We start from the raw sequence: 15,541 nt of genomic DNA, 5'->3' as shown, positions 1-15,541 counted from the left end.
GGACAGGAAACAAAGGCTCAGGATGATGGCTCTTGTGGCCAACTTGCTGATGGAAGCTGAACGTGAGGACTGGCTGCCCTCTCCCTTCTGACAAACCTCTCCAGGTACCGAGCGCATTAAGAATGGAAGAGAGGGTGCTGGACAGGAGGGGACTGAGAAGAAGCATAACCTAACCTTGCAGCTACATTCCCCAAGGTCACTAGTCCACTCAGATTTTTTTTTTAGGATTTTAAAAACTTATTCATTCATGAGAGACACACAGAGAGAGGCAGAGACACAGGCAGAGAGAGAAGCTCCCTGCGGGGAGCCTGATGCACGACTCGATCCCAGGATCCCAGACACTCAACCACTGAACAACACAAGTGCCCCTGATTTTTTTTTTTTTTTTTTTAATGTGATACAATGAATGCTCCCGGCCACATGCGCCAGTGCCCTAAGCCAGGGGTTAGTAACCTCCAGCCTGTGGGATGAGTCTCACCTGCTGCCTAATCTTGTAAGTAAAGTTTTATTGGAACATAGCCATGCTCATCTGCATATCATCAATAGCAGCTTTCGAGCTGCAGTGGCAGAGTTGATTAGACGTGACAGAGACTGTGTGGTCCGCAAAGCCTAAAATATTTACTAGCTGGCTGTTTACAGAAAAAGTTTGCCAACCTCTGGGTGTTATTTCTAGGATCTCCAGCCTTCAGAGTTCTAAAATTGCTTATCAATTCTTCAGCACTTCCTTTAAATTCACTCATCAAATATTTATTAAAGCCTACAGTATGAGGATACTCTCTTTCGGTTGCAAGTGATGGAAAATTCAGCTCAGGTGGGCTTAAGCCAAAAAGAGGGAAGAAGATTATTATCTCCTGTAGCTGGAAAGTCCAAGGATTGTACCATAAGCAAAGCTGAGCCCAGAAGCTCAGACAATAGCACCCTCTGCCATGTGGCTAGACGCGACGTGCTTCTAAACAACGGAACGCAGCAAAGGTTGAGTCACTTCCACGATTACGTTACAAGAGACTGTACCCTCTGCCTTGCTAACAGACTCTACTGCCTTTTCCCCTTGCACACTTGGATGGTATAAGCAGCCCTACTGGAGAGAATATTTCCTTCTTTGTGTGGCACCCTCTGGCCAACAGTCAGCGAGGAACTGAGTCCCTCAATAAAACGGCCCCCAAGGGAACTGAGTTCTGCCAACAACCACGTGAGTCTGGAAGCACAGTCTGCCCCAGTGGAACCTTCCATTGACCCCAGCTTTGGCTGACACCTTGACCGCAGCCTGGTGAAAGAGCATGAGGGAAAGGACCCAGGAAAATATGCTCAGGTCCCTGACCCATTGGAACTCTATGATAACAACTGTGTGTTGTTTTAGGCCAATCTTGTGGGGATTTGTTACACAGCAACAGATAGCTAATGCATTCCCCAATCTCCAAGGGAGGCTGGGAAAGCAGTTTTTAGTTTGGCATGTTGCCAGTACCAACTGGCTTTCGGTTATCAATAAACGAAGAGGAGAAAGCATATTTTTGGTCAAGTAGCAGTTGTCTCCTAGAAGCCATGGAAATATTCCTGAGAGGAGAAGCTGACATCGTAGGATTGGGACTGTGGCAGCGGGAATGACAGGTAGCAAATGGATTCCTGACCCCTTACTACTTTTAGAACTGGATTCCTTTAGCTCAATAACAACTGCTTATTACCAGTCTGCAAGGTCCCCTCAGTCCCTCTCCTACATGACCTGGTTCCGGCACAGAGTGTCTGAACAGGAGCTCAAAGAAGAAACACAGGTGTAGCAGGAAAACTGTGGACACACAGCCGTGGCTAATTCAAAATCATGCCTTTCCTCTTTTTCCACCCTATTGATCTCATTTCTTGTAGGATCCGGTGGAGAAGTGACATCTATTTCCTGGACAGCGTGGAACGTCTGGGATTCCAGAGGCGGAAATGAAACTTCGCCTTTAAGGCATCTGCAGGAATGAAAAGAAACCCACACCCCTTTAAACAGTTCAGATCTGGGGGTCTGGACGTGAACTTTACGGTTAAAAATCCAGCTAGCCCAACCCTTCTGAGTCTTTACTTGGGGAGTTTGGAAAATGCATAATTTTAAGTGAGGCTGAATTTATGAGCATTGTAGTTATAGCAACAGACACTTCAGCTTCTGGGAGGCAGGTCCATGAGACTGTTATGTAACAGTCAACTTCGTGGTAAAAAATGCAGGAACACCAGGGCTGCTAAAAAATATATAATAGGACCCAGAGAAAAGGGAAATGGCAGGCAAGAGGGAGAAAAATGAAGGCTGGAAAGGCCTTTTCAGAGAAGAACATGATGAATCTTTTTGTGAAGGAGCAGGGGCTTCATTTCGCAGGCTCACTGCTGCCAGCTGAGGCATGTAGGAAGAAACTCATCAGACAAAAGAGCAGACAAAACTATGGATGCAGCGCTCAGGGCCTGCCAAGCTGAGGATTAGGAAACAACAGAAAACACATGGATGGTGGAAGGAAGCGCTGTCTTGGATCTTTCAACCAGAGCAGACCAAAATGAAGGCACGGGCCATTCTCGGGGTGCTTTCTGGCCTGCAGCTGCTATATTGGCCTCTGGCTTCCCTGATTCTGAAGTGGTCCCCACTGTCCTGGTGAACTTTTCCCTTGAGAGGAAGGGAAGTCAAAGAGTCGTGTTCCCCAAACTGCAGAAATCCCGCGCCCTGCCATATGAGCCTTGTCTCCACACTGGCATGCAGTTGGAATTTCGCAGTGATGTCAGCATGGACAGAACAGTCTTTTAAATCAGGCAGGAGGGTCCTGCCCCAGCTCTAGGTTAAAGGGCCCCTCTGGCCTCCTGCCTCCCACCCCCCCCAGAATCCATGGGAACAAGCGGATGTGCCCATATGTGTCCTGCTCCTTCCACTCCCCACTCTGGGTATCTGGGATTCTAGGATTTCCCACCCAGGGGCCCTCATCCTATTTCTGGGATGTGAGTGCACCCTTCCCTTCTTTCTTTTTTGGGAGACCAACCTGCCAACCAACAAGGACCCTCCAAGCCTGGGTTGGTTACAGAGCCGCTGGGAGTGTCCACAAGCAAGCAAGCGCATGAGCGAGGCTCTCCTCACCATGTGGGATGGGGCCAGGGGTGAAACAAGATGAGTGGGTGGGGCGCTAGGGATTGGTTCTTCCCTAGTTCCATATTCTGGCATGGAACAAGCCAAGGATCCTGAGAAATCTAAATTCAGTGCTGCAGGGCTTCAGGAAGGCATTATCTGTCAAGGTCGGAGGGTAGCATGTATTTTACATAACATTTTGCTAGTGAGATTTACATTTTTAGAACGCTCAGACATACTGTATGCGGGCCGTCATTTGTAGTCTTGCTCCAGGATCCACACTATCAGGGGCCCAGCCTGGACACAGAGCTTGTGGTTCTGCTCTGCTCCGCTCAGCTGCCATCATCCTGGCAGGAGAAGGAAGGGCAGTGGAAGTGTCAATCCTTTTCCCACTGTGAGGCTAGACACTGAAGGGTATTTTGTGAGCTATAAAAAACAAAAAAACCCACCGGCCCCTTGGTTGGAGAGCAGCAGGGCAGCTTCTTCACAGCCATTCCCCACTGCACAAGACTCAGGATGGCTGCAGAGTCATTTTCTTGCTTCTGACACGTGCCCTGTGCCCTCTCCTCCACTGACATCAGCCCAGGGCCCAGGCTCTTGCAAAGGAGTTCCCCCACACGATCCCCGCCCCCAATCTTCCCGAGCTGGCCCACGCAGCTGATGCAAAAAGCAGTCTCTTGTCTCAGCCTAGACCCTAGCAAGAAAAATCAATAGCAATTTGGCCCCTGGCCAGCCTCCCATTACTCTGGAGAAGCCAGTCTGCTTTGCCATCCACCAAATGAAGGCGGAGGGTGGGAGCCTTCAGACAGGAGGCAGCCCCAAATTCTCTTCCTGGGTGATCCCAGCATGGCCTGATTTACAACTTCGGGAGCTGTTCTGGCCTCAGGTGCCCTTGCTGGGCTGTGTCTCCTGTCCTCTAGGGGGAATGGAGGGATATGTGTTTAGCTGTTGGTGGGTGTAGCCATGGCCCAGGCTTGAGCCCCAGCCCTGTCTGAGTGTGCTTGGTAAATTGACGGGATGGGCCTCTGGAAGTCTATTTGGTCCTGAGCTCTGAGAGCCTCTGGGAGATGACCCACCCGAAGGGACAACAGAGCTGGGAGCCTTAAGTCTGGCCCCAGAACAAAGCTTTGATTGTTCAGAAGGGCACGGAGACCAGGAGGTCTTGTAGGTTTCGTATTCCAGCCGGGCATCCCATGGGTTTGTGCCAGTCCTGGGATAGGAGCGGGGAGGGGGTAACGGCTGTCGGGGTAAGGCCTTTCTGTGGGGAAATTCTTTTTAAGCCTCCTTTTTCATACCTACCTCCCTCAGAAGACACAAATGAAGAACATTTAGTTAATGCTGACACTGTGTCCGGCACTCAGCTAAGAATGCAGTCCCATTTCCTCATTTAACTTTTACTCCTACAACCTTATGAAATGGTACTTTTTTCATTAAGTATGGAGGAGGAGGAAACCAAGGCACAGAGAGTGTCACCCAAATAGTAGGAAGGTCAGACCAGGGTTTGAACCTGGGCAGTCTGGCTACAGCCTGAGCCATACAGATCTGATTGGTCAGCTCTAGGATCTGCCCAGGTCTGATTTACAGTCCAGTGGGTTTACAATAGATCATTAAAAGATCAGGACACGATTGTAATTCCTATCTTTCTTTCCTTTCATGTAGCAAGGATGCAAAAAAATATCAGACTTGGGGGGCGCCCAGGTGGCTCAGTCAGTGAAGCGGTCAGCTCTTGATTTCTCAGGGTCCTGGGATCAAGCCCCATGTCAGGCTTGGTGCTCAGTGGGGAGGTGCTTGAGGATTCTCTCTCTCCCTCTAAGCTCTACCTGCCCTCTCCCCCAAATAAAGAAATCTTTTAAAAAAATATATCAGACATGGGTACCAGTAAGTAGTGAGGAGAATTAAAAGGGGGAGAACCCACCAGTTGTTCTGGTTTGAAACCTAAGGAGTTTGAAACTTAAATAGTGTTTCCCCCCCATATTCATATCTACCAAAGCCTCAGACTACAAAGTTATTTGGAACTAGGGTCTTTGCAGGTGTAATTAGTTAACGTGAGGTCATACTGGATTGGGTTGGACCCGACATACAATAACTGGTTGTCCTTGTAGAACAGGAGAGGACGCTCCAAGATACACACAGGCCAAAAGACCAAGTGCAGACAGACGCAGGGATGGGAGTGATGTTGCCATAAGCCAAAGAATGCCAAGCACTACTGGAAACTCCAGAAGCTAGAAGGAGACATGGAGGCAAGGAAGGATCTCCTCCTAAAGCCTTCAGAGGAGGTATGGTCTGCTGACACTTTGATTTCATATTCCTGTGAAGTCTCCAGAGCTCTGATAGAACAAATTTCTGTTGCTTTAAGCCCCTTAGTTTGTGGTCTTTTTTTTTTTTTTTTTTTTTTTTAAGCAGCCCTGAGAAACTAATCCACCAGTTTAGAAAAAAAAGAAGATGTTCCATATGGTCCAGCTGAGCTGCTAGAGTGGTCTGTGTTATAGTTTGGAACATAAGCCCCAGGTACCAAAAAGTACGACTTTGCTTCCTATTGGCCATTATTCTTCATGCATATATCTTTCTTAAATTCATGAATAGACATCAATTTCTGGCTGCCCAGTATACATTTTTCATTCTAGGCACACCAAGATTTCATCTTCTCCTTGATGCAGGGAAATTCCTGGTAATCAGTACCCACTACAAAAGTCAAAGGGATAGGCTTCCCTCTTGCTATCCTAATGTGGCCAGAGCACAGGCCCACTGTGTAAGCTCAGTCCATTGGATTTTCTTTCTTGAGCTACTGCATATGAAGGATTAAGAGGGAGACCATCTGATGCAGAGTGGCATGTTAACACAGCCCCTGCTTGGAGATTGCTCTTGTAATTCATGCTACCAGGCTCCACTCTGTGTCCATATCCACATCTTATCCTTTGGCTCGGAATCCATTTTCCATTTTAACAACATCCAGATTTGCCTTTGGAGATTTACCTTCCATCATTCTCCTATATGTTAGATAGAATTGATTCCTGTTGCTTGCAATCACAAACTGAAACTGATAAACTCAAGAGGCTGAGGGAGAGGGCCAGTTTGGTCTGGGGCAGATGTAGGTATTTGAGGGACCCCTGAACGAAAATAAAAACAGATCCTAATATTATACAATTTTTTCCCCAAATTCCTATACCACTGAGAATGTAAATTGGTACAATCACTTTGAAAGCCTTGCCAAACTTAGTGGATACAAGCACTCAAACTTAGTGGATACTAAGTTTGGCAGTGTCCACTAAAGCTGAATATATGCATAGCCCATGACCCAGAAATTCCACCCCTTCACACACACAAAATGCATACATTTGCATATATATATATATATATGCAATATCCAGCTAAAGATATGATTATCATAGCAGCACCATTCATAATAGAGTCCAAAAGTGGAATCTATCCAAATATCCATCTACAGCAGAATGGATAACTAAATTGTGTTATTCATACAATAGTATACTATACAGAAATGAGAAGGATAAACTACAGCTATACTCATTGATATAGATACATTTCACAAACACAGTTTGTGAACAAAAGAAATTCGACTTTTGGGACGCCTGGGTGGCTCAGCAGTTGAGCGTCTGCCTTTGGTTCAGAGCATGATCCCGGAGTCCCGGAATCGAGTCCCACATCGGGCTCCCTGCATGGAGCCTGCTTCTCTCTCTGCCTGTGTCTCTGCCTCTCTCTGTGTGTCTCTCATGAATAAATAAATAAAATCTTAAAAAAAAAAAAAAGAAATTCAACTTTTAAAAGTCTATGCTCGATGATTCCTCTTTAGATCAAGTTCATCAAGAGACAACATGAATGTCTAGTGTTAGATGTCATAATAGTGGTTACAGCTGGGCAGAGGATAACCTCACTAACTGGAAGGGGACCTGAAGAAGGGTCTGTGGCTCCAGAAAGGTTCTGGTTCTGGATCTCAGTGCTGGTTATATGGTGGGTTCATTTTATAAAAAATTCTGGAGCTGAACATTTAGTTTGTGTACTTCCCCATATGCATGCTACACTTCAGTAAAGATTACCCCAAAGATGTTATCTTCACACTCTCCACTTCCATTTGGCCCTTTGAGGACTGTGGAAAACGCAGCAGCTTTGCTTCCTTGGAGAACACCAGCAAACCAGACATAGGGGTAAGAGCACCCTCCACTCACCAGGAGGAAGCAACAATGGTACCTCGTACTCCAATGGTGCCCAGGAAAAGGGGCCCAGAGCAGAAGGGACATAAAATGGCTTATGCTATGAAGTACTGACTGCTCATATTCATGAGCACATGTACATGGTGATTTCTATGAATGCTTCTTAGGAGAAGATTCTGTAAGAAGTAGGGTCCTGACTTATAAACAGGGGCCAGAGCTAATAAAACCCTGGTACCTTTCGCTACTGCTGGCCTGGCAGCTGAAGGCAGACATGAGCATCAGCGATCTTTGGCAATGCCATTCCACATAAGTTAAAGATGATGATAATAAAGAAAACGTGGTTAGTTCCAGTAAAACCACAGCTTCCAAAGGTTCAATCCCTGCAGGTAAGTAAGTATCTAATGTCTCCATGCATATTAATGCATTTGATCCTCCCAGCAACTCCATGAGAAGCTATGCAAGGTGGAAACAAGAGCCCATCATTAAGTGGCAGGGCAGCCTGTTAAAGAATACATATGTTGAAATTATACAGACCTGAGTTCAAATTTGACTCTATTGGTTATTAGTTATGTGGTCTTGAACTTGCCCCTTAATTTTGTTAGGTCTCAATTTCCTCATCTTTAAAACAGCAACAATAACATTACTTACTCCATTAGATGGCTGTGAATATTAAATAAGATAATACATATAAAGTACTTAGAGGTGTTCCTGATACATAGAAAAAGACTCCATAAATGATAGCTATTGCTTGTATCCTTTTTCTTATTATTGATAATCTTACCATTTATTATTTTTTATTTTATTTATTCATGAGAGGCACAGAGAGAGAGAGAGAGAGAGAGAGAGAGGCAGAGACACAGGCAGAGGGAGAAGCAGGCTCCATGCAGGGAGCCCGATGTGGGACTCGATCCCGGGTCTCCAGGATCACACCCTGGGCCAAAGGCAGGCGCTAAACCACTGAGCCACCCAAGGATCCCTCTTACCATTTATTTTAAAGAGAAACTATAGAAAATAAAGAATGTTATATCTTTTGTCTCAGACTCAGAGTCTGCTGAGTACCATTCTTTGGGATGAATATTTTTGAATACTTTTTTATGCTCATGTAACTTTTCAGAGTTAATGAAAATAAAATTTCACACATGCCTAGGACATAGTATCTTGAAATACTGGCTTATATCTGCTGGATCAAAATTGCTTCTTTCTGTTAGGAACTCATCTGGGCATTAATCCCTAGGGGAAGGAGGGAGGGGAAGGGCATGACCCTTTTTCCCATTGGTGTCATCTGTGATAAGAGGAGAATGAAGGCCCCTAATTGATTCCTACTTTGGAGACTTCAGGATGCAATGGAAAAGTGATTAAGGACACCATGGAGGAAAGGTATGGGGTCAAAGTATCCTTTCTCCTAAAAATACATAAAATCTGGCAAATTTTGCATCTGTTTTGTAATGCAATCTCCAAGAGAATAGAATATATCAAGAAAAGACAACTGAACGTTTCAACTTACCATGTGACCTCATTTAATTTGGATATTCTTTTTTTCTCTTTGCTAACATCCCTAACTCAAATGACCCATTTCCAAAGAATAACCAGAAGGTGTAATTATGCAGATAAAATACACTTCTTATATTTCTAAGACGCAGCATTTCTCACTTTCTGCTCTGCAGACATAACTCTGCAAAATGCTTTCTGAAAACAGGGTTCTAGGATGAAACAAGTGTTAGGACATTGAATGCTATTACCGAGAACATTTTGTAGTTGTCTCTCCAGCATCTATTCTCCACTCTTCTATTTTTTTTTAAGTTTTTATTTATTTATTCATGAGAGACACACAGAGGCAGAGACATAGGCAGAGGGAAAAGCAGGCTCCCTGGGATGCGGGACTTGATCCCAGGACCCCTGAATTACGACCTGAACCAAAGGCAATACTCAACCACTGAGCCACCCAGGCGTCCCTCTTCAATTGTTGATTTGGGACCTACTAAGGAACCTGACTGTGGTGTCATTCCTCCTTCCTGAATGGAGCTTGTGGTCTGGGCCTCAGCCAATCAGCAAGGCGTATTTCCCTAGTAATAATGATTGGATCACAGGTGGACACGTGACACAGAACTAATGATACACAATAGAGCTTTCTCCAGGCCTGCTGGGAAGATGGTAAATACTCTTTCCCATTGGTATATGTGGTGAGGTGTGATGCTGGAACCGCAGCAGCCCTCTTCTCATCGTGTGGGGCGCAAGCTGCCTGAGTACGGAACCAGCATAGGAACAGCAAAACGGAAAAAAGGGAAAGCATGTAGTGGCTATGAAAGTGCTCCACTCAGATCCCCTCCTGTGAGGAAGGCCATGGACTGATGGGCCAGCTACTGCTCTCTGAATCAACCACCACCTTGTGCCAAGACCTCCCTTCACATGGCTGCTCCAAGCCCATGGCTGGCATGGCTGGGACACTAGTATGGGCCCATTTTTGTGGAATAGGGGCCCATTGCCACATCACCCTGCAAGGGAGGCTGAAGAATATGGTGTGTCTCCTGGGCAACCATGGGCCTGGCTTGAAATGTTGAGCTTTTATACTAAAGAAGAGGCAAAAGGATACCGTGGACAGCCACGAATCTCGGTCATTGTTATCTGGTTCTTCCCAAAGTTTAGAGCACTCTTCTGGATATATTCACAGAAGATTCCTCCCTCTGCTTCCCACTCTGGTGACATCTAATTACTCCTGGGCAGTCTTTCTCTTCCATGTCCCTTATTCCCCACTACTATGTCCCCATTCCATATTACTGCCCAAGTTCATTCTTTTTCTCCTGTTGTAAAAATTACCTCTTGCCTCATCCCTTCTGTGGCAAATTCATCCTCATTAAACCACTAGTTGAAGCTTCTTAAACACCACTTTGTACACTTTTCTTCCCATTTAAGCCACTTGTCTATGGGTGGGGGGGGGCAGGGAAACTTTTGTCTTGCTTGCCCTGCAGCCTTTCTGTGATCTGGCATTTTCTAACCACTGAAGCTCATTCTCACCACAACCTGGCAAACTGGGGCTATTTCTCTTCACTAACACACTATTTCTCATCGGCTTCTCTTTTCATGTCTATTCTCTCTTGTTTATCCCATGTACTCTCTCCCTCTTGACATTCCCCTGGACTGTTGTCTTTTGAAGACAAAGAACTTGACTATGCCAAGCCATGGTAGGTGGGGAGTGCCTTGCAAAGACACATATGGCACAATGGGAGCCAGGGATCTTAAGAGAGCCCAGGAAAGGTGAATTGTTGAACCTCATGGAGATTGGAATGGACTTTGACATTTGGCAAAACAAGATGATTTATTGGTTAAACTGTGGGCTTTGAAGTCCAATGGGCTGGGTTTGATATCTAGTTCTTCCACTTACTGGTTGTCTGAGCTTGGGCAAATGAATTATGTTTCCTTTCCACATCCTCTACGTATCCATAGAGGATAAAGATAAAACAGACTCTATAGGGTTGTTGGGAGGCTAAATGCAATGATATATGTAAGCTACTTAGCCTGGTACCTGGAAAATGGAAGGTGCTCAGTAAATGTAAGTAGGTTTTGTGCTTGAAGTTCATCCAGGAACCAGATCATCTAGCCCTAACCACAGTGTGAGTTGATGGATCCTCATTCATTACCACCATTTCCACTACTCATTTACTCTATCTCCATTTCTCTGTGTCTTCTCTAGGTTCTCCTCTCACTACCCACTGAATCTTTCCTTATATTTCTCCTTCAAGTCCTTTGGATTGGCCATGGCTCATGGCAGCATCTCTTAGACAGCATTTCCTTCACCTGAGCAGCTCCTATTGGCTGTCCCTTGTCAAGAGTGCACTTTGGTCCAATCAGCCATGGCACACAGGACAGGGCACCTGTGGTACACCCATTGCCATGCCCCTTAGCGGGGTGGAGATAAGGGAGAAGGAGCCGGTGGGCATGAATTGAGCCCTTATGTATGTGCAGTATCACAGATGCCTGTTCTTCACTTCTACTTCCTAAAGCACAGATGGAAGAATATGAACCTTGTCTGGGTTCCACCCTATACCAGACCCTGGGCATTTACACATAATCTTCACGCATTTGGGCCTGCATTAGAACTCTTGTTGACCATTCCTCCATTTTAAAAAATGCTATGAGTTGTACTTTATAACTGCATAGCATATAACTTTGTTGTACTTTATAACTGCATAGCATATAACTTATTATCAAGATGAATATAATTTGGGCTGGATTCATCATTATATATTTAATATTATTTATTCCTCTCTTCTGTTTTTATTCAAGTTGCAGCATTATCATGGGCCCCTAACAGTTTCTGGGCCCTAGCTACTACATCTACTGGGCCTAATGGAGAGGTCAGCCCTGCACCCATTACATAAATATTTATTGAGCATCTACAATGAGCCGAACCCTTCTCTAAGTACTGATTATACAATGATGAGAAAACAGAGTCCCGTCACTGGGCTAATTTTCTAGCATAAGCTCTGATCATTCCTCAAAACTTCCAAAGAAGGAATGGAGTTTTCTGAGGATTTTTTTTTCCCTCTAGTAATTACAGGGAACAAGGATTAGAATGATTCTTTCTTTGTTCCTTTTATACTTGGACTTTGGAGGAAAAGACAGAGTCACTGGACATGCTTGTTGAAAGGGCTGTGCCCAAGCAAAGCCAAAGCGCAGTTCATTTCAGTTTCTGAGAACAATGAGAGGCAGCACACATTTCCATCCTCTGGGGCTCCCTTCTCGGATGGGCTCCTTTGGGAAGCAGTGCAGGGCTGTAGTTAGGCAGCAGACTCCAGAGTGTTCAGATTCCAGCCTGGGTCTTCCAGGCTGTGACACTTTAGGCAAGCTACCCTCACTCCACCTCAACTTCTATAAATGTAAAATGTTCCCAGAGTGCAGGATCTTTATGAGGATTAAAGGGAAAAACTCATTTGTAGCACAGTGAGATCTCAAGAAATATTAGCTATTAATTAATATTAGTGGCTGCCAGAGACTGAGAGGCTGTCTGCATACGAGGGCAAAGAGTGACCTGGTCCATTAGCAATGTTGGCCAATGACAGCTCATTAATTCTATATCTGCTACCCCAAGAAGAGGCTCAGGGTAAGACCAGCACACCCGAGAGGAGGATGACATTGACAATAGCCTGCCTTTGCTGAGTATACCGTGTGGAGGGGTTCTGGGCTGCTTACCTGACTCACTATTTTGTTTAATTCTCTCAAGTCAGTGGCAAGATAAGCATTATTATTCCCATTTCCCAGCCGATGTAATGGTAGAGGGGACGGATTGTCCTCCCTTTGGCTCTTTCCATTTTAGCTGGAGGTGGAGGTGGAAGTGGACATAAGTGAGAGACACCCCGGACTTCAGGGAAAACCCGGCTTGGTGTTAGTACAAATTAATTCACACATTTCCCAATTCTGTGGGTAGGTACTTTGTGGATACATCACCAATCCAAGGAAAGTGGTTTCTGGCTGCTGCTAAAATAGAATCTAGGACTTCCTGGGTACATCACATTTCTCAGACTTGGCAAGAGCAGTTGAAGAGCTGTGAATAGAGCTTAACCCTTTCCCCTCTTTCTTTGAGCCATTGAAGCCAGTGAGTGCTTGCTTTCACCCAGCTTTTGGAGTGGTTTTTGTCACAGCTACGAGGACAATAGCAGCAGCCATGGAGAGATTTCTAGAGGATGTTCGCATCTCCACCTCTCAAAATGGTAAATACCAAGCTCCTGCAAAGCACGTGGCATATCATTCAGAAGCCTTTGCACTGGATCTGAGTCCGGCCTCCACCCACCTCTCACAGCTCAGCCCGTTTCTCTCTGCTGGCCTTTTGCTTTCTATCGATATTTAACTGCTCCTAATTCCTCAGTAGACCATTCTGTTTTTCCTTTCTATGTGGTTTTTCAAGACATACCTCTCTGTGGGATGTTCCTCCTCCTCAGCTAGCCATCTGCTTTTCAACTTCCTGCTCTCAGGTGCCCTTGCTACCAGATACCCCTCTCTTCCAGAAATCTACTGTTGCATAACAAACTACTCCCAAAATTAGCAGTTCAAAGCAATAATTTATTACTATTGTTCATGGGCAGTGGATTGTCTGAGCTCAGCCAAGTGGTCTCTCTTGGGGTCTTTTATGCAGTGGCAGCCAGATGACTCAGGTTGGCTCTGTCTGAAGGCTCAGCTGGCCTGAGCACCCAAGATGGCTCCTTCATGCACCTGTCCATTGCTTGCTGAGATGGCTGCTTGGTGGGTATCTCAATCTTCCTGTGGGGCCTTCACAGGGCTAGCCGGGCTCCCTTGCAGCATGGTGGTCTCAGCATACTCAGACTTTTTACATGACAGCTGGTCTCTCCCAGAGCATGTGTTCCACAAGACCATTGCACAAGCTAGTTTTTTTTTCGTCCCAGCCTCAGAAGTCACACAGGTCCACTTCCCCTAACTTCTATTGCTTACACTGGCCAGCCCAGATTCAATACATGGAGGGCCTACACAAGGGTGTGAATGCCAATAAGTGAAGGTCATTGAGAGGCTATCTTGAAAACTGGCTACCACACCTCTCCTGTCTCTCCCCTTCTCTGTGTTCCCATGGGGTCCATGTATATCCCTCACTCAGCATCTCTCTCATGGCACTATGCATGCCTTCTTTTTTGTCTCCCTGCTCTACTCTGAGTACCTTTGGTTGGTTGGTTAGTTTTGAACCTTTGGCGTCTGGTTTAGTGACTGGACCTCGAGGATCACAGCTTTGCTTTATGGACTTGAACTATAGGCTGTGATCTAGAGCTCAACCCACCTCCAGTCTACTCAAGGCCCCAAACAAATGGTGCTCTCACCTCCCAACTGAAGAGCGCTTCCCTGAAATCCAGACTCAGTCCAGGCCTGTTATTGTCCAGACAACACAGAACCAAGCATTTCCATTTTTCTTTTTTAACAAGTTAATTCGGTTCTTGAAAAAGACACCAACTGACAGCCCCACAGATTGAGGAACATATGTCTTCCTCCAGAGGGGCCCCTGTACACTGAGAAGCATGGGCATGTGTGGAGACCCAGCTGTGGACCTCAACTCCCAGGGACCAATCCCACTCCTCTAGAAAGAGCCAAGTGGGGAGGATATTTCTTTAACAAAATCACCTCCAGGCACAATCTGACAATTTGACAACCTGCTGATTTCAGGCTTAAGTTCTGCTTAAGCTTTCCCATCTTTACTATATCTAAAGTGGATTGGAGTGGGAAGAAGAGTGATGAAAAAAATCTATCTTGATAATAGAGACTAAAGGAAGGATTATGGGATGAATTGGGAAAGAACATGAGAAAAAAAAATGTCCTCCTTCAATAGGCTATTAGGAAAATGCTGGTGAGGTCCTGCCCTTAGAAGCCACACTCACTCACCTTTCTCCAAATCATGGTCCCAATCTTCTTCTTTACTAGCAATAATAAATATAACAAGAGCTGCCAATCAGCGAGTATTTACTATAGGCCAGGCACTGTGTGAAGCACTTTTTGCATCTTACCCCTTTGAACCCACACCATTCAGGGAAATTGTCTCACCTATCCCCGCTCCTCCAGTTTACAGAAGAAATTAAGAGATCTTTGGAGAAATGGAGAAGTTTGGCAGAGATCGAAGAGCTTATAAGTAGCAGAACCAAGTTCTTATCCTGGCCTGTCTGCCTCTAGAGCCTGGTCTTACAGCATCAGCATCACCTGGGAACTTACCGTAAATGCCAATTCTCAGGCCCCACATAAGACATGGATCAGAATCTGCCTTTCAACATGACCAGGTGATTCTTTCATATTGGAATTTGATCTGCATATTGAACTTCTGATCTGTAGAAGGATGCAGTCCTGAGACCATTGGCTTGGCATACCAGCATCACTTGATGATGTATTGAATCAGCTGACCAGCAGCTGACTGGTGACTTTTACTCAGCACATGTTAGCAAAAGCACATGTGATTGGAGCCTAAAAATACAACAGTCCCTGGGTTGCAACTATCAGGCATTGTTAATGGGATGGCTCTTTCAGCAGCCCCTCAAGATAACCCTACCAGTGGAAAGAAACTCCCTTTTTTCTTTTTTAATTATTTTTCTAACAATGTATAATTTACATGTAGCAAAGCGCTCGCATTTTAGTTTTGTAACTACCACCCAGATGAAGCTATCAAACACTTCCAGCACCCTAGACAGCTCCCTGGCCCAATCAACACCTTCCTTAATATTCATTCTTCTGACCACTATCATCCTAAGTCCACTTCACCTGTCTTTGACCTTCAAATAAACAGAATGATGCAGAATGTTTTCTCCTGTGTCCATGTAGCCAT

The 15,541-nt window shown here is 45.3% G+C and overlaps 1 long non-coding RNA gene across 2 annotated transcripts in view; it reads right to left on the bottom strand.

Moving 5' to 3' along the window:
* Window positions 1-465: 465 nt before the first annotated feature.
* The window catches only part of LOC111091276, a 44,227-nt gene continuing 29,151 nt past the window's right edge, over window positions 466-15,541 (bottom strand). Inside the window, exon 4 of one of the 2 annotated variants that reach the window (XR_005374732.1) lies at window positions 466-1,946. This is a non-coding gene — a long non-coding RNA (uncharacterized LOC111091276). Of the gene's footprint in view, window positions 1,947-3,316; window positions 3,421-15,541 lie in introns of those variants that run through there. The other variant, XR_005374731.1, reaches the window with a different exon arrangement.

The sequence above is a fragment of the Canis lupus genome, chromosome 20, assembly GCF_011100685.1.
Source record: "Canis lupus familiaris isolate Mischka breed German Shepherd chromosome 20, alternate assembly UU_Cfam_GSD_1.0, whole genome shotgun sequence".
NCBI classification, from domain to species: domain Eukaryota; kingdom Metazoa; phylum Chordata; class Mammalia; order Carnivora; family Canidae; genus Canis; species Canis lupus.
This window is presented reverse-complemented; position numbering and strand designations above follow the sequence as displayed.